The 24,362-nt window shown below is 47.8% G+C and overlaps 1 long non-coding RNA gene across 1 annotated transcript in view; it reads left to right on the top strand.

The window, feature by feature from the left end:
* Positions 1-744: 744 nt before the first annotated feature.
* Positions 745-24,362, top strand: part of LOC125946926 (uncharacterized) — a 54,374-nt gene continuing 30,756 nt past the window's right edge. The window contains exons 1-3 of the long non-coding RNA XR_007467999.1: positions 745-868; positions 1,174-1,250; positions 12,337-12,437. This is a non-coding gene — a long non-coding RNA (uncharacterized LOC125946926). The remainder of the gene's footprint in view (positions 869-1,173; positions 1,251-12,336; positions 12,438-24,362) is intronic.

Genomic DNA, 24,362 nt, shown 5'->3' with positions numbered 1-24,362 from the left:
GATTTTATTTTGTGCGCAAATTTCTTCGGGATAAACCGGCCACAATCGTCACTGGCAAGGTGCATGCGAGTTCCTTTGTCCCACAGTGAACGCACATCCTGTTTACAAGAAAGAACTACGCACATTTTTCTCGTCTCTGCCGATGCATCTGTAGGAGCACTCCACCTGCGATGTCTTAGGACGTTAGTGTCTTTGAACTGAATTGAACTGAATTTAGGCACTTTACGAGCCAGAACCACGATTCTATTATGAGGCCTGCCCTAGTGCGGGACTCTGGATTAATTTTGGCCACCAGGGGATCTTTAACGTGCCCCCACTGCACGGGACAGGGGCGTTTTGCATTTCGCCCCCATCGAAATGCGGCTGCCGCGGCCGGGATTTGATCCCGCGTCCTCGTGCTTAGCAGCGCCACACCGTAGCCGCTAAGTCACCGCGGCGGCTGACAGAAGTGTTCCCCGAACAATATAGCAACAGCGATAGCGGTATTTCTTCAGGAGAGGAGGCTCAATAAGACTGTGAGGCCCGCATTATAAGTCGAAATGTGGCGATGACTTAACCTGTTGCACAAGAAAACAAAAGAGCTACACACGTCTTTGTACAAAAGAACCCGGGATATTCGAAAATAGCACTACGTAAGGTGCTGTCACGCTGCAGCGTTTTGATAGACTAGACAGGACAATGAGAGCGGTTTATAGCATCGACGCCCAAAAAAACATTCTTTTTTTGCTTCTCGTATTTCGGGGCCTGACCGCGAACTGCGCATTTTAAAGGAGGACTGCCTATTCGCTACCATCTTCCGGGTTCAATTGCGATGTGCACTGGCCACTTCCTGGGTTTACTCGTTTTGGTTTTCTTCAGCGTGATTTCGGTGAGCAAGTGTGGCTGTAAGTGAGGCTGTAATGATATTGTGATAATGCTTTCTATTGGCATGTGGTTCGAATGCGGGCGGCGAAATATAGTCACTTAGCATGCTTGAGCTGATCAGATATTACATACACGTATATAATACCCGACGTATTTTTTGCCTACCTCTCTTTCATCTTTTCTATCCTGATTGAAAACATTTATCTTAATATTGTACAGCTACCTATGCCTCTAAGGACTCCAGTTACATTAATTTCTACCCTTCTTTTTTTCACCAATAGCCCTAAATTTCTCTTGCTTATCTCCCAGGCTGAGCAGTTAAAGCTTCAACCCGCTTTGATTCCCTGAGCTCCTGGAAGGTGGACGCTACCTAAGGGTCAAACTCGGTGAGTACCTTCGCCTGACATTAGGATGCGCTCACATGTCTGTGATTTTTTGCTTCAGCATACACATGCCTCGTCCTGTCGCGAAAACTTGCTCCGGTGTGTGTGTGTGTTTTTTTTTCTCAGACAACCAGCTCTAGCCTCAAATAGCAAGGCACTGTCCTTTATCTCATAATACAGATTTTCCATTCTGGTTTCTTTGTTGTCATACTTGTAAATCCTAATGGTATTTTATGTTTGCATTCTTTCCATCTAATATACCGTCTCTGTTTCTTCCATTTTAGTTTTCATAACTTCTGGTTGTTTATTTCCACTTTCAATTACCATGTACTTGATTGCCAACTTTCTTGACCTCCTCCTTCCTTTTGTGTCGCGGCTTTTGAGGTATAAATACTTGTGCTCTTTAGGCGCTCATTTTTTTTCAGCCTTGTCCCTGAGTCATTCTTCAACACTTATTTCGATCTACGCTTCTCTGACTTCAAAACAGGCCCCAACACATGTCACTCTGCAATCCCTTATTTGTTGTTTCTACATGGGCCCCAAATGATAGTCGGCCAAACGACCTTTGCTTAACTTCCGACTCTGGCAAGATCTGTGGTTTACGCACAGAAGGACATTTGTGAACGTTAGCGCTGGCATCATTGCTCCTTTGCAAGTTCCTCGCACCACCTGATGTTTATCGCAGCCCTCAAGTGTTCTATGCCTCATTATTGCAGCGTTACACGTCACCTCCATCATCGAATTACCTTGGTGGGTGTTGGAGTAGTTACTTCCTTCGTTTATGTGTACATCCTGGTATTTTTTTTTTTACAATAAGTAGGAGTTGCTGTTGAATTGATACCAGACCGTGGTTTGTCTCTTCAATAAAAATCATAATTTCCCATTGATGTGTGCTAAATCTAGGGCCTACATGTGTCCCGTCATTGCCACACGTACCTGCAAATTCGTTGCATTGTCCGCTAGTAGTGCTATGTCATCCGCATATATCAGCCCAGGGAACTTATGCTGAAATCTTTGCCTATTATGGGCGTACTACTTCTCTAGTCGCAGGTGTAGTTCGAGCTCGTTGACATGTACATTAAACTTTTTATTGGGTAATGAAAGGAAATTTTCGTGTTTCCAACTTTCATTAGGTTATAAATATTTTGAGAGTACCTCGTCCGTGGAATAAATTTAATTGTTTACCTTGTCCTCCCGTAATTGCGCGGTGGGTTATGAAGGAGTGGAGGGCTCCGGATTAATTTCGACCACGTGGGATTTTTTCACGAGAACATCGCCCCGCTCAAAACGTGGTCGCCGTGGCCGGGAAGCTTAACCGCGACGTCGTGTTTAGCAGCAGAACGCGACGTCACTGTGGAGGTTTTCCACTGAGTCATATTTACGGACGCTGGCACTGAATTATGTAAGCATGGATCACTATTGGTTAGGAGAGTTTTAGTTTCTATGCATATATCGAGCACTAGATTAAATACAGAAACATTATCAGGTATATAGGAGCTTCATTGTTCATCTGCATCATGTCCAAAATACGATGAACCTAAGAAAAAAAAACGCTGAGATTCACGCCACAGTTTACCGACGAATCACTATAACTCGACCCGATTTTAATTTTATTGCCATGCAAGGTCTCAACAGGCACGGATAAAGAACAACTTCAGATGGAAGCGAATTCTCAAGGCCAAGATATAGTCCAGCGTTTCCGGCGCGCCAGGCCGCGGCAGGCGAAGTCGGATACGCTACGCCAGCCACGCCCGCCCGTGGAAGAAATTTGCGTCCTTACAGTTCGGCGGGCGAGGCTGGCGCCATCTCTCTGTGTGGGAGCGCAACCTCACGGCCGCGTGAACGAACAGCTATATCCATGGCGCATGCGCATTCTCGCTTTCTGACAGCATGTGCCTGCGCCGTCCGAGTAGCGCGCTTTTTTTTTACAAAGCAAGACACTTTATTTTAGACAACCAACATACATAGTTGCCGAGGGGATCGGCGTAAAGGCACATGACAGAGCGTCGATCACCCGCCTACACACACATGAATGACCAGTCATGCATAAAATATGAATATAAGTTCGAAAAGAAAGCACATCGTGAATTTTTACAAACGCAAACACAAAAAATACCTTATACACAGCTCTCGCTCCGTGTGCTGTTTCACTGCCTTCACGGCATGGCGTTAACTTGTCCTGACAGCCAGAAGATCGCGTCAGCTACGTCAAAAGCGGAAGCGGACCATGTACATGGTCCACGGTTTTCGGCACTTGCGCTGTCATCGTCCACGGACTTTGAGAAAACCACAGCCGCGCTTCCACTACGAGCGCCGCAAGCCGCCATGTTGCCTTCTGCCCGCTGCCCCTACAGCGCGCAGTGCATTCTGGTCTAGCGGCAGCCGCGTGAAATAGAACATGTTCTATCTCCGCGCCAGCGGCGCTGAGCGCGCCCGACGCAGCTGGGCACGCCGGCTATGTCGTAAGACGAGAAAACGATCGCCTGAAGGCGCTGCTGCGCCTCCTGACAGCGCCCCCAATGTGGAAATTTCAAGCAGCGCGGTCGCGCCGTGATGCAGTCTCCGCTTTGTTTGCATTGTTTCGCCCGCGCTTTCTTTCGCTGCTCGTGCTCACGGCGCTCCGTTTTCGACGGCGGCAGATCGCCGGCTTGCTGAACAGCGATGCAAAGACTGCAGTGCGGTTTCAAGACGGTTGCCGACGCCAACAGCTTCTTTCGGGGCGGCAACCTCAAGAAAGGGGAGCGTCTGCTTCCACACGTGTGTGGTGTTGAACAAATTGTGGGCGGTGATGTGACAATGAAAGCAAGTGCGTGTCGGAGTTGTCCAACAAGATTGTGTACGACATCGAGTTAGAGGTACACATCGAGTTCAGTAATTTAGTCACTTTTATTTCTCTATGATGCAGTCACAAAGTGGTCATGCATGCTTGCACAGATGTGCAGAGACGGTGACGATTGCGGCTGGTTTCGTTGGTCGCTGGGCGCGCACACACGGCTGCTCTCAATTTGGCCCCCAGGGAGTGGCATCAGGACTGTCGGAACAGAAAGAACACACGTATTAGGCACCAATATGTCAATAAAATTAATTAACGATGTAAGTACTACATATGTGCACAATTCCTTATTTCATGCCGCATAAATATTTAATGTATATCATGCCTTATTCAATGCGGATGCTAGAGTCATGGCAACTCATTGCATTATTGAGCAAGGTATCTTTTCACTGGTCACGAGAAAACACTCGTACAAACTGCTCCGCGAAATGAACCCAGATCACGGTAACCAGCGATTGCCTTGGGACCAGCAGCACGAGCGCAAGAATTAGCGATACATGCCTCATCAAAGCAAATCTAGTTTCTCGTCGGGCGAATACCCCGCCGCAGCTAAAGTAAGCTCACACCGATGGCTGGCTACTGCACGAAACGAAGATTCTTGGCAGGAAGAGCGAAGCAGGAAGAATGTGCAAGGTGGCACATACTTTAAAACATGCTTGGATATGCTCTAATGGATGGCGTTTGCAGAATCGCGATAGCTGCTATTGATGCAGAGCTATTAATTTGCAAGCTTCAGGCTTATATTTTTGTTCGAACTTTCGAATTTTTTATTTTTTTTTAAATTTCAGGCCCTTATACTAACACCCGCTTCAAACAGTCGCTAGAATTAACCTTCTCTCTCAAACGCAACAAATGTCATTAAAATCGGTCCAGTGGTTATCTCAAAAAAGTGTTTCTGCGCTTTACATGTATTTGAATAGGCCGCATCAGAGTTGGTCCCGAGCTAAAGCTTCCTCTTAAAATGCTGAAGTTCGCTATTTTTACAGCTCAAAGCAAATAGGTTGGCGCAGATCCAACGAGTTGGAATCGATATACAGCGAAGCTTTGTACACGAGCACACACACACGCACGCACAACACACACGCAGCAGCAGCAGCATGCGCTTACGTACGTAGCGCAATTCGAATCCATTCTATCTGCAAGAAGCGTTTAGTTTCACATTACCGTACAGTCGAAGATGCTAGAAGGCGAGCTTTCTGGTTCTTTTATTTTGTTTGCCCCGCAAGGCCGGCACCGCCGCTGCCGCTGATGCGCGAAGGCCAGTGCCATCTGGTAGTGCTGCAAGGAAAAAACCAGCGGCGCGGGCGGCGTGCATGTTCTGTGATTGGTTGGCCTATGCGGCAAGGGAACAACCAGGCCGCCGGCACGGTCACGAAACCTTGCGAGGTTCCCAAAGGAAGCTTGGCTTTTAAGAAGTTATGTACGCAGGATTTTACATATGAACACCATTGAGATCTTTCATAAAGTTATCGGCAAGAAGCCGCGGCTCCGTCTGCGGGAATTGAAATTTTCAAATAATAATTGCTTGTTATTTTCTGTACACTGTTCACAGCACCATTGACTATTTTGTTACAGCCAGAAATGTGCTCGTTCTCATTACTTTCCTGTTTTATTGTTTTATTTGAGCACGTATTAGTCGCAACATATTGACGCGTGTGCTCTAGGCAGACGACAACGACGATGGGGGGCATTAGCGGACTCCGTCTAGTGGGTCGGTGGGATTTTGCCGACGACGCAGAAGACGTGTCTCCGATCTGTTTTGCTTGCTTGCTTGCTTGCCTTTAAAGTGGCTCGTACCCACTATGGGGGATTGGCCAAGAATCGGGTGATTGAAGGAAAACAATTATCGGAGTCTAATAAGGATCACTTGCTTGAATAGGTTGTCCTGTTGTTCCTGAAGATTGTCTCCGTGTCTTCTCTTGGCGTTGTACCACGCAGTGGCACAGTTTCCCGTACCATCCGATAAAAAGACTGTCCGGCGGTTCCTCGGCCTCTGCGCCTATTACCGGCGGTTTATTGCAGACTTTGCTCGCATTGCGTCGCCGTTAATTCGCCTCACGAAAGACGACGCTGCTTTTGTATGGGGCGACGAAGAGCAGCGTGCATTTAACGTCTTTCGGCAACGTCTCCAGACACCTCCAGTGCTTGCCCACTTCGATGAGACCACTCCTACATTGTTCCATACGGATGCCAGCAATACTGAATTGGGAGCTGTTCTTTTGCAATGGCAGGAGAACACGGAAAGAGTGATTGCCTATGCAAGCAGAACGTTCTCTCGCACCGAGGCAAATTATTCCACAACTGAGAAAGAATGCCTCGCCGTAGTATGGGCGGTTATGAAATTTCGCCCATATTTGTATGGCCGCCCTTTGAAAGTTCTCAGCGACCACCATTCATTGTGCTGGTTGAATAACCTTAAAGATCCGTCTGGACGATTGGTGCGTTGGAGCCTAAGGCTGCAAGAGTATGACATGACAGTCACGTGCAAGTCAGGGAAGCGACATACGGATGCTCACTGCCTGTCTCGATCGCCGATAGAGTCGGCTTGTTCACTCGAAGAAGATGAAACAGAATTTCTTTGTGTTCTTGACGCATCCGACATCGCGCAACATCAACGAAACGACCCTGAGTTGTTTGCACTCATCAATTACTTAGAAGGAAGATCTGCGAAAGCACCTAGAGTATTCGCAAGAGGATTGTCATCGTTTTGTTTACGGGCCAAAGTCCTTTACAAAAGAAACTTTTCTTCGACGGGGTCCCCCTACCTGCTCGTCATTCCTGCAGGTCTTCGTACGGAAGTACTTCAAGCCTGTTACAACGAGGTGACTTCTGGTCACTTAGGCTAAACGCGAACATTGGGCAGAGTGCGGCAAAGCTACTACTGGCGGAGACTTACCTTTATTAGTGGACTCCGTCTAGTGGGACGGTGGGATTTTGCCGACGACGAAGAATACGTGTCTCTGATCTGTTTCGCTTGAGCAGGTTGCCCTGTTGTTCAGGAAGAACGTCTCCGTGTCTTCCCTTGGCGTTCTACCGCGACAATATGCTATGATGCAAAAAATCTTGCTTAATTGTTAGCGTCTTTATTGGAAGTACAGTAGAAATAATTGCTCAGAATGTTTTTTTCAATTTTCGTATCCCAAATGCTGAAAACGCACCTTGACAGACGTGAATAAAAAATGTCCCTTTCTACTGGAAGTACAAAAAGAAAGGGGCAGACAAAAATGCGCCGGTCCTCCTCGTTCGCAAGTTTGCCAAGTTTGACCCCGCCAAAACTTTCTGCAGATATGGTAGCATTTATATATTTTCATGGTAACGTCCATGCCGTAAGGGGAAGCCTTGCATTTGCAAATGTGAAAGGCGACGTGTGCCTTTTGTGCAGGGAGCTTTTGTTTTCGCTTCTTTCAGCTAGTACCTGTTTTCTTTCGTTTTGGATCCTATAGGCTCCTAAAAATGGTTTTGACGCTTGGGAACGCCCACCTAACTCCTCGCATTCGATTATGAGGCTCGATAACTTTACATTTGTAAGCTGTGACAAATTTAGTCACTTGGTCAAAGTAGAAGGCAAGACGCCAGTCTTATATTACGAAGCTACAATAGTGACGATTGAAGCACCACGATAATATCACGACGGCGTTGCGACAATTAACGAAGGCATGACGACTGTATGACCACGATTGCGTGACGGCATCACGAGCATCACGAGCGATCCAATGACGGCGGTGCATAGTCTACGATAGCATCATGACCTCGAGCACGTACATAGATACCCAAACTACTAGACAACTTGGGCTCTTTGGTCGGCGTAAAAGGATAGATAGATAGATAGATATACAAATAGATAGACAGACAGATAGATAGATAGATAGATAGATAGATAGATAGATAGATAGATAGGTATATAGCTAGCTAGATAGATTTGCTGAAAAGTAGGCCAACAGTGCTAATCGCATTGAACGTATACTCCAACACTATGCGACTTCCGTCTACACTAGAGAAGCGAGAATGGAAAACGGGAGCTCGCGTGTGTGCTGTACCGTTAAGCAAATAAATGGTTGTACGTAGGTCATAGATGCATGAGTATGTGCAAAGATCAGCTACACTCAGCGTTGATAAAAAGATGCTTGGCTGCGATATGAACCCGTCATGATCAGTTACGACCGTGTGTGAGCTAGGAACGGATGAGTGCGCTTTCGTTCACTTCCATGTCGCTGCGCGGCGATGCTTGTGAACGAAGATTTCGCGCCTGGCGATGCGCATTTTATAAGCAGATAGAGACTACTACTCAGAGCTCTTCCGTACGGATAACAGCAGTGGATTGCGCATGCAGTGATGACGATAAACCGAGAACGCCTTCTTGGCCGTGTAAACATAAGCTTCTTACTATATTTTAGGACCCACAACAGCAGAAACGGTGCTGTTTCCCTGCTAATTATATTCATAGCATGTAAAGAATAACGTAATATCTTCAACCGATTGCAGAGTATTTGAAGCACACAACACTGAGGCACCCTAGGTGCTAAGTATGATTGACTTGTGAACTTTTAATGCGAAAGCATTAAATGCACCATGAATTGGAAAATCCGCCGTCCGTTGTTGTGATCCGATGGTACAAAACCCACGTGACCAAACGATGACGTCACGCTCCCCGCGCTGGGCCTGCTACGACTCGCACTGCGGAATCCCAGGTGAACAGCCACGGCGTCGGACCTGGCCCTCTCGCAAAATTCGATTAACCTCGATTAAAGTGGTTTCAGGTGGATTAAAGTCCATTAAGGTTGGTACACGTTAAAGCAAGGTGGATATTTAATTTAAGGTGATAAGTTAGACAAGTCCTTCGGCTTTCGCATTCTAATCACCTAGGGATACTTAAGTGACTGTCAAATTTTGTTTTTCTGAATGAGCAGTGTTCGGTGGCCGATAAGCTAATATAACAATAGTGCAACTAAGTGGATGCACCTTCGTGTATATACGTAGAGCTCTGAGCGCTGTCGGTGCCTATGCGTCTCCAATTACGCGTCTTCTGGGTGTTCAGAAGAACCGAATGGTCTGAAAGGCACTGAAAACGATCATTATCATCCTCACCATCATCAGCCTATATTTAGGGCCACTACAGGACAAAGGCCTTTCCCTGCGATCTCCAATTACCCCTGTCTTGGGCTACCTGATTCCAACTTGCGCAAGCAAATTTTTCTTCACCCCACCTCGTTTTCTGCCGTCCGCGACTGCGCTTCCCTTCTCTTGGTATATATTATGCAACTCTAATTGTCCACCTGTTATCCATCCTACGCATTACACGGCCTGCCCAGCTCCATTTTTCCTCTTAGAAAATCGGCTGTCCGCGTTTGCTCTCTGATCCACACCGCTCTCTTCCTGTCTCGTAACGTTAGGCCTAACATTTTTCGTTCCATGACTCTTTGTGCGCTCTTTAACTTGTTCTCGAGCTTGTTTGTTACCCAGTCAGGATTTGGGAATGCCCGCCTTATGCACTCCAACGCAATTTTATTCTTCTGTAAATATCGTTCTGATGATCTCTGAGTAATTGACCTAGATAAACGTACTCCTTTACAGACTCTAGAGGCTTACTGGCGATACTGAATTCTTGTTGCCTTGCCAGGCTATTGAACATTATATTTGTTTTCTGCATATTCATCTCCAACCCCGCTCTTACATATTCTCAGTTGAGGTCCTCAATCATTTGTTGTAATTCATCCCCATTGTTGCTGAATAGGGCAATGTCATCTGCAAACCGAAGGATGCTGAGATATTCGCCGTTGATCCTCACTCCTAAACCTTCCCAGTCTAAGAGCTTGAAAACTTCTTCTAAGCATGAAGTATGAAAGGGGTAAGGCAAGGAGACATTGGAGAGATTGTGTCTCCTTGCCTGACCCCTTTCTTGATACGTAACTTTCTCCTTTTCTTGTGGAGAACCAAAGTAGCCGTGAAATCTTTGTAGATATTGGCCAAGATATTCACGCATGCCTTCTGTAGTCCTTGATTACGCAATGCCTCTATGACTGCTGGTATCCCTACTGAATCAAATGCCTTTTCATAATCTATGAAAGCCATATAAAGAGGTTGAGTGTACTCCGCAGATTTCTCGATTACCTGCTTGATCACATGGATATGATCCATCGTAGAATATCTCTTCCTGAAGCCAGCCTGTTCTCTTGGTTGACTGAATTCAAGTGTTGCCCAGATTGTACTGCAAATTATCTTGGTGAATATTTTATATAGTACTGAAAGCAAGCTAATATGTCTATAATTCCTCAATTCTTTAACATCTCCTTTCTTATGAATTAGTATAAAATGTTGGCGTTCTTCCAGCTCTCTGGTACACTTGAAGTCGTGAGGCATTGCGTATAGAGGTCCGCAAGCTTTTCAAGTATGATATCATCTCTATCTTTGATTAAATCGACGGTTATTCCATCTTCTCCAGCAGCTTTTCCCGTAGTCATGTCTTGTAAGGTCCTTATAATGGCGCTGGGGTCGCGTGTTCAGCGATGTTTATTGGCCATGTTTCGGCACTGTATTTCGTCTATATGTTGCCTCTTTTACGTCATTAACTGCGTACTGACGTAAAATGGTCGCAAGGAGCGAAGTGAATGCCTCACAATCCTCACTACATTTACACCGTCTCACAAAGAGCCACCCCTTAGCACTATAACGAATAAATAGTTGACAGCTGTCTTGTTTTTCATCACGTTGTCGTCTGACGTGCAATTTTTCGACAGTTAGCGACATTGGCATGTTCCACAAATATAAGAATCGTGGACGAGGACGCTGCCACATGGAGGGCAAAAAAACATGCACGTCGTAAGTAAAGCGATATAATCAGTATTTTCTAAGCTAAAACATTCGTTCCTTCGTTTACGTAGCATCTCCTCTTGCGTAAGGAAGACAAAGGCTCACACGGAGAGCGCTAGCAACGAGCTGGTTTACCCCCCTCGTCGATTTCGCGTCGCTGCAGCCGCAACAAAATGAAGCGAGCATGGCATCCTGAAAAAGGCATTTCAACGGCACGATAGAGGCCCTTGGCGCTAACGACGCTTCAATGACTTCTTGCAATGTAAAAAAAATGGCGCGTCGGTTACTAACGGAAAGTGATTACGTGCTTGTCACAAATATAACTAGGATTCTAGTAAGAGCAGTTAGTATCAGCCCCGGTAGTTGCGTACCACCCAAAGAAAATCGTGCATATGAATATCGTGCACTGATAGTCATTTTACGAACCATAGATAGGAATGGCACCGGTGCTGTGGAATTTCCTACTGAAATAAGATCACGGGACCTGTTTTGTTTACAAGTGGCGCTTCTGTTTCAAAGACTAGGCCGATTCTGATACGAAAGTGTATTATTGACACGTTTGCGAAAAAAAAGGAAACAGGACCACGTTGCCTCACGTTGAGTGATATTTATAACATTATCAAATAATAGCACGTAAGAGACATGTGTGACAGGAACATTATGTTGCGTGTGATCAGCAGTACTACACAGAAAAAAAAACGACAAATGGGAACAGCGAATCACACAATACAATGATTTAGAAACTATAGTGACATGTTTCCGGGAACGGCCGTATCAGTATTTATAGTCATCAAGAGCACAGATCGTACCGGTGCGTACCTAGGTATTTGGATAAGAAAACAAAGTTGTGAACCTATATTCGTAGAACATATAGTCTGCATATACGTGCGCTACAACGCATCTATATTATTCCAACGTAAGAATAACAACTACCTTTTATCTAAACAACAACATAATAGACTACGGTTGAGACCGGTAGTTAGCTTTTACTAACCCGTCTTTAAAACCTAGTAACTGCTTCGTGAAAGCCGCCCTTATCAGGCGAATTATCCAAGGTAGTAAACAGCTAGTAGAGAGGTCGCAGTGGGTGGTAATGTTAGTGAGTGCAGTTATTGCGACTTTATTAACATTTTTTAAACACGAAAGTGTATTGCGCCAGGCACGGACGTCACGGAACCATTGTATTTGATGCAGAAATAGCCATTGTTGTTTTCTAAACATGCACAGCGTTTTTTACTGTGCCTGGCGGCATTGAAATCCACAACTGTTTGGTACAAAATAAAATACACCTGAATAAACAAAAATACAACATTCTGGGCAAACGTTTTTTCCGCGCTATTGGTACAACAGTAGGCTTAAGCTGTAGTTTGTTGGCATTTTCATCAAATATGCGTCCCAGCTTATGCGCCCAAAGTTTTGGAGACGTACATGTTTTAAATTTCTTTCCAGGCATATCTGCGTCTATCACTAGACTGCCATGACAATGGGAAGTGGATATTACTTAGCGCTACTGGTGCTTGCACGATCACTCTGTTTATCTGAACAAGGTGGTGAGTAAACCTCATTGATGCACTTATAACTAGATCGTTGGAAACAAACGTTGTGGTGTTAAATTGTTTGCTAGCTGACATAACAAGCTTCATAGAATAAGCTAAGAAATTCCCTCTAGAAATAGGGAAGAGGCTGCGCCACTCAAGACACGGTGAAATGATTTTAAGCTTTTGTAAACACAAGATTTTGTAGAACTTTCTATTCATGGTATCCGACTTTCTCCTCCCCCCCCCCCCATCCTCCTCCTACCCATCGGTGCATGCATGTTAAAAAAAGCCAAGTATCTTGTGTAGCCAAAATAAAGGGTGTTGTTCCTCAAGTTCGCGCACATATACCGGCGTTCATACGGTTAACGCTGGCAGAATATTATTAGTTTTTTTTTAAATTTACGAGCAACAGAACGCATGTGCGCGCACAAACACGCCTTACTCCGCACACACACATAAATATAGGAACCTTGGAAGCTACTGAGCTTGCAAGGTTCCAAGGTACTTTGTGAAAATACTGAGCTAGTGGGTGACATACCAATTTTGACAGAAAAGTTGAGGCACCCAGCTCGTAATACATAATTCGTACAACTTAAGAACTAATGGCTCTTGGTCAGGGTTGCTCCAGAGGCGTATCTTCTACGCGCAAGCCCATTTCAGACTACTCTGGTATGCAATTATGGTGTATAACCGAATCAAACACGTATTTTGGAAGTACGTTTGGGTTCAAAGAATGCTGCCAGTAGCGCCTATGCACTGATACTTTTGCTTAGTTGGTTCAAATTACCTTTGAACATCCCGAAATATTTACCCACACGGCAGCGCATCGGTAGTAAGCTTCAGTGAAGGTTACATGCGCCTGCTAGTAACATTGGCGCCAACAAGGTCGTTAGAGAATTCGTTTCTACTAAGCCGATTCGTACAACACGCGACACATCGGCACATCTTGAAGAACTCGAAGCAATACTAGCAAAGTTTGACCAGCATATGTCTCAACAAGCTGCTGGCCTACTAAAAACATCGGTATCCGGATGCAGATATGTCAACATTTCGTCGATTCTAGCGGTGAACGCCGTAAAGTTTTCTGTCCGTCTCGTACTTCCATGAAAAAGTGTCATTATTTTGAATAATTCCTAGTGCCAGATCGCTTAAATTTGAAAAATAGACTTTCATTCACGCTGAGAATAAAGCACTTCGCCAAATATGCAGAATCAATCGAAGACCGTTTGGCAGAGTTTCAATAGAATTTGTAGTTGAGATGCGAAGAGCAAAGCGACCACCTGTCTCCTGACCCTTCACCGGTGACGCAGGAAGGCTGCGACACCTGCAGCTAGTGCTCAATGACCTGCTGGGTTCATTTGCAGATAAAATACATACAGTGGCAGCCACTTCTTCGGTTTTACAGAACGCTGGGTCACCATAACGTAAAGCTAATCCACTCTGAGTTTATTCCGAATCCACCATCGCGCTCCCTGATTAGTCCAAAAAATTTTGGCTGCGTCTATGATGCTGTCATCGCTTGACAGGCATCATAGGCACAGCCAAAAATTATTACATTTCAACGAGGGGTTTTGGCGGATTTCGAAATAAACTCAAAGTGGAATAATTTTGCGTTATCGCGACCGTGGATAAGAACAAATATGAAAACGCAGCTAGCAACGCCTTGAAACTTCAGTCTTTCACCGAAAGCATAAGTGTATTTACTTTTTAAATATTTAAAACACTCTCAAGGTCAAAAGGACACTACAGACAGGAGTGGTTATAGCAAACAATTGAGGAAGTAAAATAAATGGTATAATTGTGAACGAAGATGTCACTACGTGAAATAAGAATTGTTCTAGAAAGGATCACAACCATTATAAGAAAAAAATTTGCAGTCACTTAAGTATCCTTACGTAATTTGAATGTGAAAGCATTATGATTTCTCTAAATAATTGGTTACGTCCATGATACGTTACGTCACACGATGCTACGTGTCCTTCACAACTGTACCTTAATCCACGTTGCTTTAATTAGTACCAACCTTAATTCACTTTATTCCACGTTCAACCACTTTGATCCACTTTTATTCCCATTAATTCACATTAATTCACCTTATTTCACTTTTCTGCACCTTAAGTCCCCGTACCCTTACTTGTTCTAACTTTGATTCACTTTACTTCACTGTAATTCACCTTAATTCACTTTCATTCACTATAATTACCCATAAATTGCTACTATTTCACGTTGTTATACCATTTACTATCTTCTGTGTTACTTCTGTGTTACGGCCAGGACCATGTTAAGAATACCTTGTGTCAAAAGTACATCCCACCAGCGCCCACTTAACCTCACGGGCCATACGCGGGGATCTCCAACGCTAGCCTTGATGAGGATTTCAACGTGGCAGACATTCATGCTACCCTGCGCAAGCTGAACAGCCGTTCGGCCCCAGGCCCAGATTGAGTTACGAATAAAAGACTAAGAAATTTAGATGACCTCTCGGTGAAACAACTCACCGAATACATCAACAACTGCTGGCGACAAGGATCCATCCCTCCGACATGGAAGATGGCCAAAGTAATTGTCATCCCCAAACCCGGTACGCCATCTAGCCTCGCCAATCTTCCGCCCATAGCGCTAACTTCATGTGTAGGCAAAGTCATGGAGCACCCGCTCCTAACCCGTGTAAGCACTCACCTCGAAGACACATCTCCATACCCCCACTCGATAATTGGCTTTAGAGAGCATCTTTCCACCCAAGACGTTATACTCCAACTTTAGCATCAAATCCTAGTAGTCAATCCCGTCACACAAAAGCGATCTTGTGCCTCGACCTCGAGCGCGCCTTCGATAACATCAGGCACTGCACCATCCTCGAACGCATCTCCTTGCTCAACCTTGGAAAACGCACTTACAACTACGTGAGAGATTTTCTATCCAATCTGAAGGCTTTCCTCTCGGTCGGAAATATTCGATCGGAGGAACTCTCCCTCGGCAGCGCGGGCACACCACAAGGCTCTATCATTTCCCCAATACTGTTTAATCTGGTTATGCTTGGATTAGCACAAGAACTACAAAAACTCGACGCCATTGAACACACCATATACGCCGACGACATTACAATCGGGGCTGCAAAGGGCAGTGACGGCCAAATCGAAACTGCCCTACAAGACGCTATTGATGTCGTAGAAAATTATCTTCAAGGCACGGGACTCCGATGTTCCCCTGAAAAGTCGGAGCTTCTCCTATACCGCCCCATAATACGTGGATGCCCCCCACGGGGCTCCACGAATAAACGCCCTTACGAGGAGATCTAACTCCACCTGAGGGATGGCAGGCCCACACCGGTGGTCCCTAGCATCCGCGTTCTTGGTATGACCATAGAAGCCAACAGCGCCAACTCTACGGCTGTCTCCAGGATCCTTCGACAGACTGCTAATACATCCAGACTGCTGAAAGGAGTGACCAACCGGCGAAGGGGTATGAAGGAAGAAAGCCTCATCCGCCTTGTCCAATCTCTTATCATCTGTCACATTACTTACTTTGCGCCATTTTTCAACTGGTAGAAAGCTGAAAAGACTAAACTGGACGCCATCATCAGAGGAGCAAGCCTTAGGACTAAGCAACCACACCAGCACGGAACTTGTACTACAATAAGGTATCCACAACGCTCTAGACGAGTTAATTGAAGCGCAACGTTGATCGCAACTGCAGTGGCTTACTCTGGCCGCAGCATTCTAACCAAGCTGGAGCAGTGGAGCAGCCCGATTTTTACAAACTGTCATCGCCACCGGCTGGATCCTACACTGAGGCTACAAATTCCATCGAACTTCCCCCGCCGTGATGCAACTTTACTTTGCGACCTCTGGTTAGGGGTGGCTTTTACGAAAGCATACTCATTCCTTCTGGGCATGTCCGACACACCAATCTGTGACTCGTGCAACTGTGAGGAGACGGTGGAACACGTGTTGTGTTTTTGTCATCTTTACGAGAGCGAACGCGACATTCTCCGAAGTGTGCTAAACCGATTAGACAGGAGACCGTTTTCAGAGACAAAGATTCTTGGACCGCGGCCCCACGTGTCGCAGGCTTACAAAGCGACGTGGGCATCGTTGCAGTTCATGAAGTCGACTGGCGTCAGTGACCGATTGTGAACTATTGGACAACCGCACATGTTCATACTGCGAGTACTTTCTTCCCTCTTTCTCCTTTCTTTTCATCTCTTTAAACCCCTTCCCCGTGTAGGGTAGCAAACCGGACGTGCGTCTGGTTAACCTCTCTGCCTTTCCTTTCTTCTTTTTCCTCCTCCTTGATATAACCTACCATCGCCAATATGGAGACAAACACCCAATACCACGCGACATTCAGCAATGGATACACGCCGATCCTATTCCCGAAAACATGCACCCAGACCACAACAAAGAACGCAGGAAGGTTCGAGCTACCTACCTCATCAACGCTTGTGCCAACACCGCGAGCGTCACCTTCGTCGACGCAGCTGAATACCAAGATGGACGTCGCTTTGCGGCGGCTACCACAGCAGGCGGCTTGCTCCGACATGCTGCCGGCATCGTTACTCAAAATGCCGAGACGGCCGAGGAAGTGGCCATCGCCCTGGCCACTCTTGACCCAGCCTGTCACACCATAGTAAGCGATTCTCGCACGGCAATCAACAACTACATCAAGGGTCGTATTTCTCAACAATCACATGTATCTTACATCAAGCCCCGCATTCATCTCAAAACCAAATCACCCTCGTCTGGATCCCAGCACACGCCGGCGATGTCCAACCGCACCTCACCTACCTCAACGAGGTTACACACTCCGTAGCACGAGAACTAGTCAACCGTGCCGGAGATGGTGCATGTGCTCCCGCAGGACGCGACCGCCTTACAAGATACAACGACCTTGTGAAGCCATTTTGCCTCGCAAGAAGAATCTTTCCTACCCCTCACCGCAAGTTAAACAGAGCTCAGGCAACCACCCTTCGCCTGTTACAGACCAATACATACCCCTCCCTGACACGCTATCACATGATATAGCCCGACATCTACACAAGCCACACGCGCAAGATCTGTAAAACTCAACCAGCAACAATCCCCCACATGCTAGGGGAGTGCAAACATCAATACCCAGACCTTAATCCCGTGACCCTCTCGTCGAGATGGCACGCCGCCCTGCGCAGCTCTCATCTCGACGACCACCTCTGGCTACCCAGCAGTCCTACGAAGCGGCGAAGAGGCAAGGCGTCGACGTCCCGTCGTGGGAGGCCTAGGCCCAGCCGGCTAAAGTGCTGGTTCTCAATAAAGTTCACTCTCTCTCTCTCTCAATACGGTGACACATGCATGTTATACCATTCTCTCTCTCAATACGGTGACACATGCATGTTATACCATTCGCAATTACGCGTCTGGACAACTGAAGCGCTTGCATACGATGAACAGCTGCTTTAAATAATCTGGAGCAGCATGACAATGACAGCAATGGAACAAGCGACGAGCATGTTATCAGGGGCGTGTTATCAGGAGCATGTTATCGAGCATGTTATTAGGTAACATTGGTGCGTTCGCTGAAGGAGATAAGGTCTATGTGCTCCAGTCCCAGCAGGCGTCCGTCATCACCTTATGTGGCTAGACGTCCGTCTACCAGTCGTGGTAGGCCTCCGCTACCTCCTCAGCCCACCTCAGGACTCGGTTCTGTAGGGTGGGATCGGAGCAGGGCAGGCAGTCTCCCAAAGCTCCTCGCTACTAATCAATAGTCAGAGGATGGGGGGGGGGGGTTGAGATTTGGTGGGGCAATGCCATATGATATGAATGGGAGAGATCTGCTACATGGACAGGGCTTGGGTGTGAGGTGTGGGACGGGAAAGAATAGGTGCAAAGAGTGCGGGGTAAGAAAAGTGTGAGTATGTAGTAGGCGCCACACTATTTCTCTCTGGAGCGTGCTAGGCACCGAGAGAGGTACGATACTTTTCTAGTGAGAAATACGGGCGCCTGCAGAAGACGAAGAATAAGACGTTTGTTGTTGGTGCTCGCGCTCGCTCCGTTTGGCTGTTGCCTGTTTCGGCGCATTCATAAAAACGCCGAGCGTATCTACTATTAAACGCGTACTATCAATTGGTGGAGGTGCTGGTTCCCATTTCATCCTGGAACTCCGTACCCGGACTCTACTCCCAGCCTCGGCAATGCCTGACGACGTGCCCCAACAAGGTGCTCCCGTACCACCGGTGGTCGCCTGCTCCGGCGTACCCCCCCAGCGAGACCCTGTAATTTTCAACGGCACCAACGAGCAGGACGTCGAGGACTGGCTCACTTCGTATGAGCGGGTAAGCGCCCACAATAAGTGGAATGACGGTGACAAGCTCAGCAACGTCAACTTTTACCTGGCGGGCGTTGCACAGCTATGGTTCCTCAATCACGAAGCTGATATTGCCCATTGGGCATCCTTTAAAACGAGCTTCGCGGAAGTCTTCGGCCGTCCCGCTGTTCGCAAGCTCCGCGCGGAACAACGCTTACGCGGTCGCGCCCAGCAATCCGGCGAGAACTTCACGCCCTACATTGAGGATATTGTGGGCCTTTGCCGTCACATCAACCCTGCTATGTCCGAAGCTGATAAAGTCAGGCACATCATGAAGGGGATTGAGGACGACGCTTTCCAAATGCTAATTGCCAGAATCCCCTGTCGCAGACGTGGTTCAGTACTGTCAGAGCTATTACGAGTTGCGGAAACAGCGCATTTCTACACGACTCCCGAGCTCTGACCCGGCCGACATGTCATTCACTGTAGGCGCCGTTTCTACTGACACCACAATGTTATGGCAGCAGATCCAGCAGTTCGTCCGAGAGGAAGTGGCACGGCAATTGTCCCTTGTTCCCTGCGTCCCGGCCTCAGCGCAGGGGCTTGCTCCGACGCTACGACAGGCCATAGAGGAGCAAATTTCTGAGACGCTACCAACCACCTTCCAGCATCCGCCTGTTTCCACTCCTCTGACCTACGCTGAAGTCGCACGCAGACAGTCACCAGCAATACCGCTGCGCCCGGATCCTGGTCGACCAGCAAATGCCTTCTTCGCTGCGCGTGCGCCTGTCCACCCGAACCCGCCACCTTTTCGCCGTCCCGCGCCACCGTCCACTAATCCTTGGCGCACCTCGGACAACAGGCCTATTTGCTACTTCTGTTGTCTGCCTGGCCATGTCGCACGTTTCTGCCGTCGTCGTGACTTCCGTCCTCGGGATCAATCGGGACTACTTTCGTTCTGGATTGGATGTCCTCCAATTCAACGATGGACACCTCCTCACCGAATCGCCGTGGCTACGACACACGTCGGTCGCCCTCACCACGTCGCCGTTCACTTTCCGCAATGGTTTGTCGCCCCGCACCAATCCAAACGGAAAACTAGCCCTCTAAGTTCCGGAGGCAAGAACTGCGCTCGTGTCGACAACTCCAAGGCCTCGATTTCTACCTGCGAACGAAATAACCGTGAATATTGAAGGTGTTTCTGTGGAAGCACTCGTCGATACTGGTGCTGCTGTGTCTGTGCTTAGTGGAGAACTGTGCCGCAAGTTAAAAAAGATAACGATACCGCTTTCCGATGTCTCTCTGCGTACCGCGACTGTGCACCACATTCAACCTTCAGTGGTATGCACAGCTCGTCTTGTCATACGGGACATTTTGTACGCAGTTTAATTTGTCGTTTTTTCGCCATGTTGTCACGACGTTATTTTGGGTTGGGACTCTCTCGCTACTAACCATGCCATCGTTGACTGTGCGCGTGCCCAACTTCAGTTGTCGCCGATGTGTGCCGCCGCTTCAGACAAGCCACTTTCTCGAGTGGTCGTCGCCACGGACACTGACATCCCTCATTTGTCTTCTGTTTTTGTGCCACTTTCTTGCGACTCTGCTTCCAATTCCACCGCCTTGTTTGCGCCCTCCGAAGCCTTCACCACTCGCAAGAACTTCCTCCTCCCTTTTGCAGTTCTCACGGTCGAAAACTCTTGCAGCGCCATTTACGTCATCAACCGGTTGTCTTCCACAGCCACGTTATACCGTGGTGAATGTATAGGCCGACTTGAGGATATTGATTCCGCCTATTCTACTCAACTGCCTGACGACACGATAGGCCTTATCGTCGACAGCATTACTCCTGCTACCTCCGCCGATTCGTCCTCCTTAGAGGCATTCCTCCCGTCAATCGATTCCACACTCCTGCCTGCACAGCGTACCCAACTCTTGGAGCTGCTCGCCCGCTTTCGGACGTCGTTCGATCATAAGCAGTCTTCCTTGGGCTGCACATCTGCCATCGTTCACCGCATTGACACTGGCACCCATGCCCACCTGCGCCAACGTCCATACCGAGTTTCTCATGCTGAGCGCCGTGTCATTGATGAACAATTCAGCGACATGCTTCATCGTGGCGTAATACAGGCCTCACACAGCCTTTGGGCTTCCCGAGTTGTGCTGGTAAAGAAAACGGACGGTAGCATTAGATTTTGCGTTGATTATAGGCGCCTTAACAAGATCACACGAAAACATGTTTATCCGCTGCCCAGAATCGACGACGCCCTCGATTGCTTGCAAGCAGCAGAGTTCTCCTCTTTGGACCTTAGATCTGGGTACTGGGTATCTGGGTATGAATGAACCTGACCGTCCCAAGACTGCGTTTATAACCCCAGACGGTTTATTTGAGTTTAACGTGATGCCATTCGGCCTTTGTAATGCGCCTGTCACCTTCGAACGTCTCATGGACAACATTTTTAGAGGCCTCAAATGGCACACGTGTCTGTGCTACCTGGACTACGTCGTAGTCTTTTCGAAGGACTTTGCCTCCCATTTGAGTCGCCTCGCAAGTGTCCTCACTTGCCTTTCAGACGCTGGATTGCAGCTTAATTTGAAGAAGCGCCACTTTGCCACCCGCCAACTTACCATCTTAGGTCATGTTGTCAGCAAGTACAGTGTCCTTCCAGACCCTGCAAAGCTTCGCGCCGTCGCCGATTTCCCCAGGCCGTCTACGCTGAAAGAACTCCGTAGCTTTATCGGCCTGTGTTCGTACTTTCGCCGATTCGTGCGTAATTTCGCGTCCATAATCGCCCCCTTAACGCAGATGTTTGCCGACAGCCAAGGCATCTCGGCATGGTCTACAGCTTGCGAAGACGCGTTCGCCACATTACGCCATCTTTTGATATCCCCACCTATCCTACGCCACTTTGACCCAGACGCTCCCACAGAAATCCACAGGGACGCTAGTGGAGTAGGCCTCGGTGATATTCTTGCCCAGCGTAAGTCTGGCTTGGAAGAGTACGTCGTCTCTTACGCCAGCCGCACTCTCACCAAAGCGGAAACGAACTATTCAGTCCTCGAAAAAGAATGCTTTGCAATCGTTTGGGCAATCACCAAATTTCGACCTTACGTATACGGCCGTCCATTTGACGTCGTGACTGATCACCACGCCCTGTGCTGGTTCTCGTCCTTAAAGGACCCCTCTGGTCGCCCAGCTCGTTGGGCGCTTCGTCTACAGGACTATGACATCCGTGTTGTCTACCGGTCCGGCCGTAAGCATTCGGATGCCCACGCTCTTTCGCACTCGCCACTGCCCGACGAGCACGGTGCTGCGTCTGTCTCCAGCTACGATTCTTCGTCTCTTACATGCACCGATATGCCAGGTGAGCAACGCCGCGATCCTTGGATAGCCTCTCTTCTGGAGTATTTATCTCAGCCGTCACCACACACCACCGACCGCTCGCTTCGGCGCGCTGCTCGTCACTTTGCCATCCGCGAAGGGCTTCTGTACCGCCGCAACTACCTCTCTGACGGCCGTAAATGGTTGCTAGTGATTCCTCGCCGTTTATGTTCCGACATATGTGCCTCTTTTCATGCGGATCCGCAATGCGCCCATGCCGGTGTACTAAAGACGTATGCACGCCTCCGGCTTCGATACTACTGGCGCGGAATGTACCGCTTCGTTCGCCAGTACGTCCACTCGTGTTCCAAGTGCCAACGCCGCAAGAGCCCACCTAACAAGATTACAGGGCCGCTCCAACCATTGCCTTGTCCCTACCGGCCCTTCGACCGTATCGGCATTGATTTGTACGGCCCTCTACCGTTCACCCCAGATGGCAACCGCTGGGTTATCGTCGCCGTGGACCATCTCACGCGCTATGCCGAAACTTCAGCGCTTCCGGCGGCCTCAGCACGTGAAGTCGGCTTGTTCATCCTTCGCAAGCTTGTTCTTCGACATGGTGCGCCTCGCGAGCTACTGAGTGACCGTGGTCGTTCATTCCTCTCCGAAGCTGTAGAAGCACTCTTCCGGGAATGCAACATCGTCCATAGAACTACAAGCGCATATCATCCGCAAACGATAGGTATGACTGAACGCTTTAATCGTACTCTCGGCGACATGCTCGCCATGCACGTTTCCGCTAACCACACTAACTGGGACCGCATCCTTCCCTTTGTTACGTATGCTTACAATAGCGCCACTCAGTCTACCACGGGATTCTCTCCTTGCTTTCTTCTTTATGGTCGCGAACCTTCTTCGTTTATGGACACGATTCTTTTGTATCGCCACGACGCTTCAGAATCTACTCCTCTATCCGACGCCGCCACTTACGCCGAAGAATGTCGTCAGATTGCCCGCTCACTTACCGCGCAAGATCAGGCCAGCCAGAAACATAGTCGCGACGCAGGCTTGTGTTTTACATCATATTCACCTGGAACGCTGGTATGGTTCCCTCCTCTACTCCCGGCCTTTCAACAAAGTTCAGCTCAAAGTACGCCGGCCCTTACCGGGTTCTCCGACAGACATCCCCGGGCAACTACGTCATTGAGCCTATTCACCCATCTACGGACTAATGGCGTCGCGGACGGGAAACTGTTCATATCGATCGACTGAAGCCGCACTACGACCCACCAGTGCTACCTGTTCTATAGGTCGCCAGGATGGCTCCTTTTTCGCCGGGGAGTGATTGTCGTGAGAAATACGGGCGCCTGCAGAAGACGAAGAATAAGACGTTTGTTGTTGGTGCTCGCGCTCGCTCCGTTTGGCCGTTGCCTGTTTCGGCGCATTCATAAAAACGCCGAGCGTATCTACTATTAAACGCGTACTATCAATTTCCATTTGTATGTTAAGATACTTCGATACATTCGCAAATTTCTTATTATAGATCTATGTAATGTAGCAGCAAACGTGTATGCAGAGAAATGTTTGCTTGGACTTTTCTTAACTCCGACACAGCTAAGGAAACTAAAGGTAGCGCTGTTTCTCCTCGCCCAGTCTCCTTTTCCTCGTCTCCTCACCGCCCGCACTTTCCATCGTCGCGCGCCTTCGCAGTTAGCTCATTTGCTCCGCGGGGCACACGTAGTCGCAATTGAATTCGGCGTACCGCGTCGGTATACTTCCGGCTTGCATTTTTGTAAGGTACTCGGCATTTATTGCGTCTGGCCTATGCCTCTTGGCGCAGTATCTTAGGCTTTGTTAGACGGGCCAGGGGTGTAATTGATTCGTTTCTTGCCGCAAAAGGATAGCACAAATGTGTTGAAGCAGGCGACCGAAAGGTATGTAATAGTTTGCAGTAAAAAAATAATTTACGACGATTGTTCGCGACTGTTCCAGAGAGGAAGTGCTTGCTCGGTTATTGGAGAGAGTAGGTCCTGTATAAGCAGCGCAGACAGAATTGTTAGAACGCACTCGCACCCATCCTAAAAGTGACACGGTCAGCACATGGTTTCTTTGTGGCCAAGTTGACGATTTTAATGCTTAGTTTCTTAGCATTGTTTGCCTAATTTTGGCATTTCGAGTGTCAAAAAATAGCCTTTCTTATGTTTGGAGAGCGTTGACTGTAAAAATCGAGCAGATCAAACTTTCATAACGTATAAACAAGCGCTAGTGCGTCCGTAATTTGCAGCTTTCGTAGCTTATTCATATTTCCCCGAATTCTTTGCGTGCAACGTAGCCAAAAA

Source organism: Dermacentor silvarum, chromosome 7 (assembly GCF_013339745.2).
Source record: "Dermacentor silvarum isolate Dsil-2018 chromosome 7, BIME_Dsil_1.4, whole genome shotgun sequence".
NCBI classification, from domain to species: domain Eukaryota; kingdom Metazoa; phylum Arthropoda; class Arachnida; order Ixodida; family Ixodidae; genus Dermacentor; species Dermacentor silvarum.
Note: the sequence above shows the minus strand (reverse complement) of the source record. Positions and strands in the feature narration are given on the sequence as shown.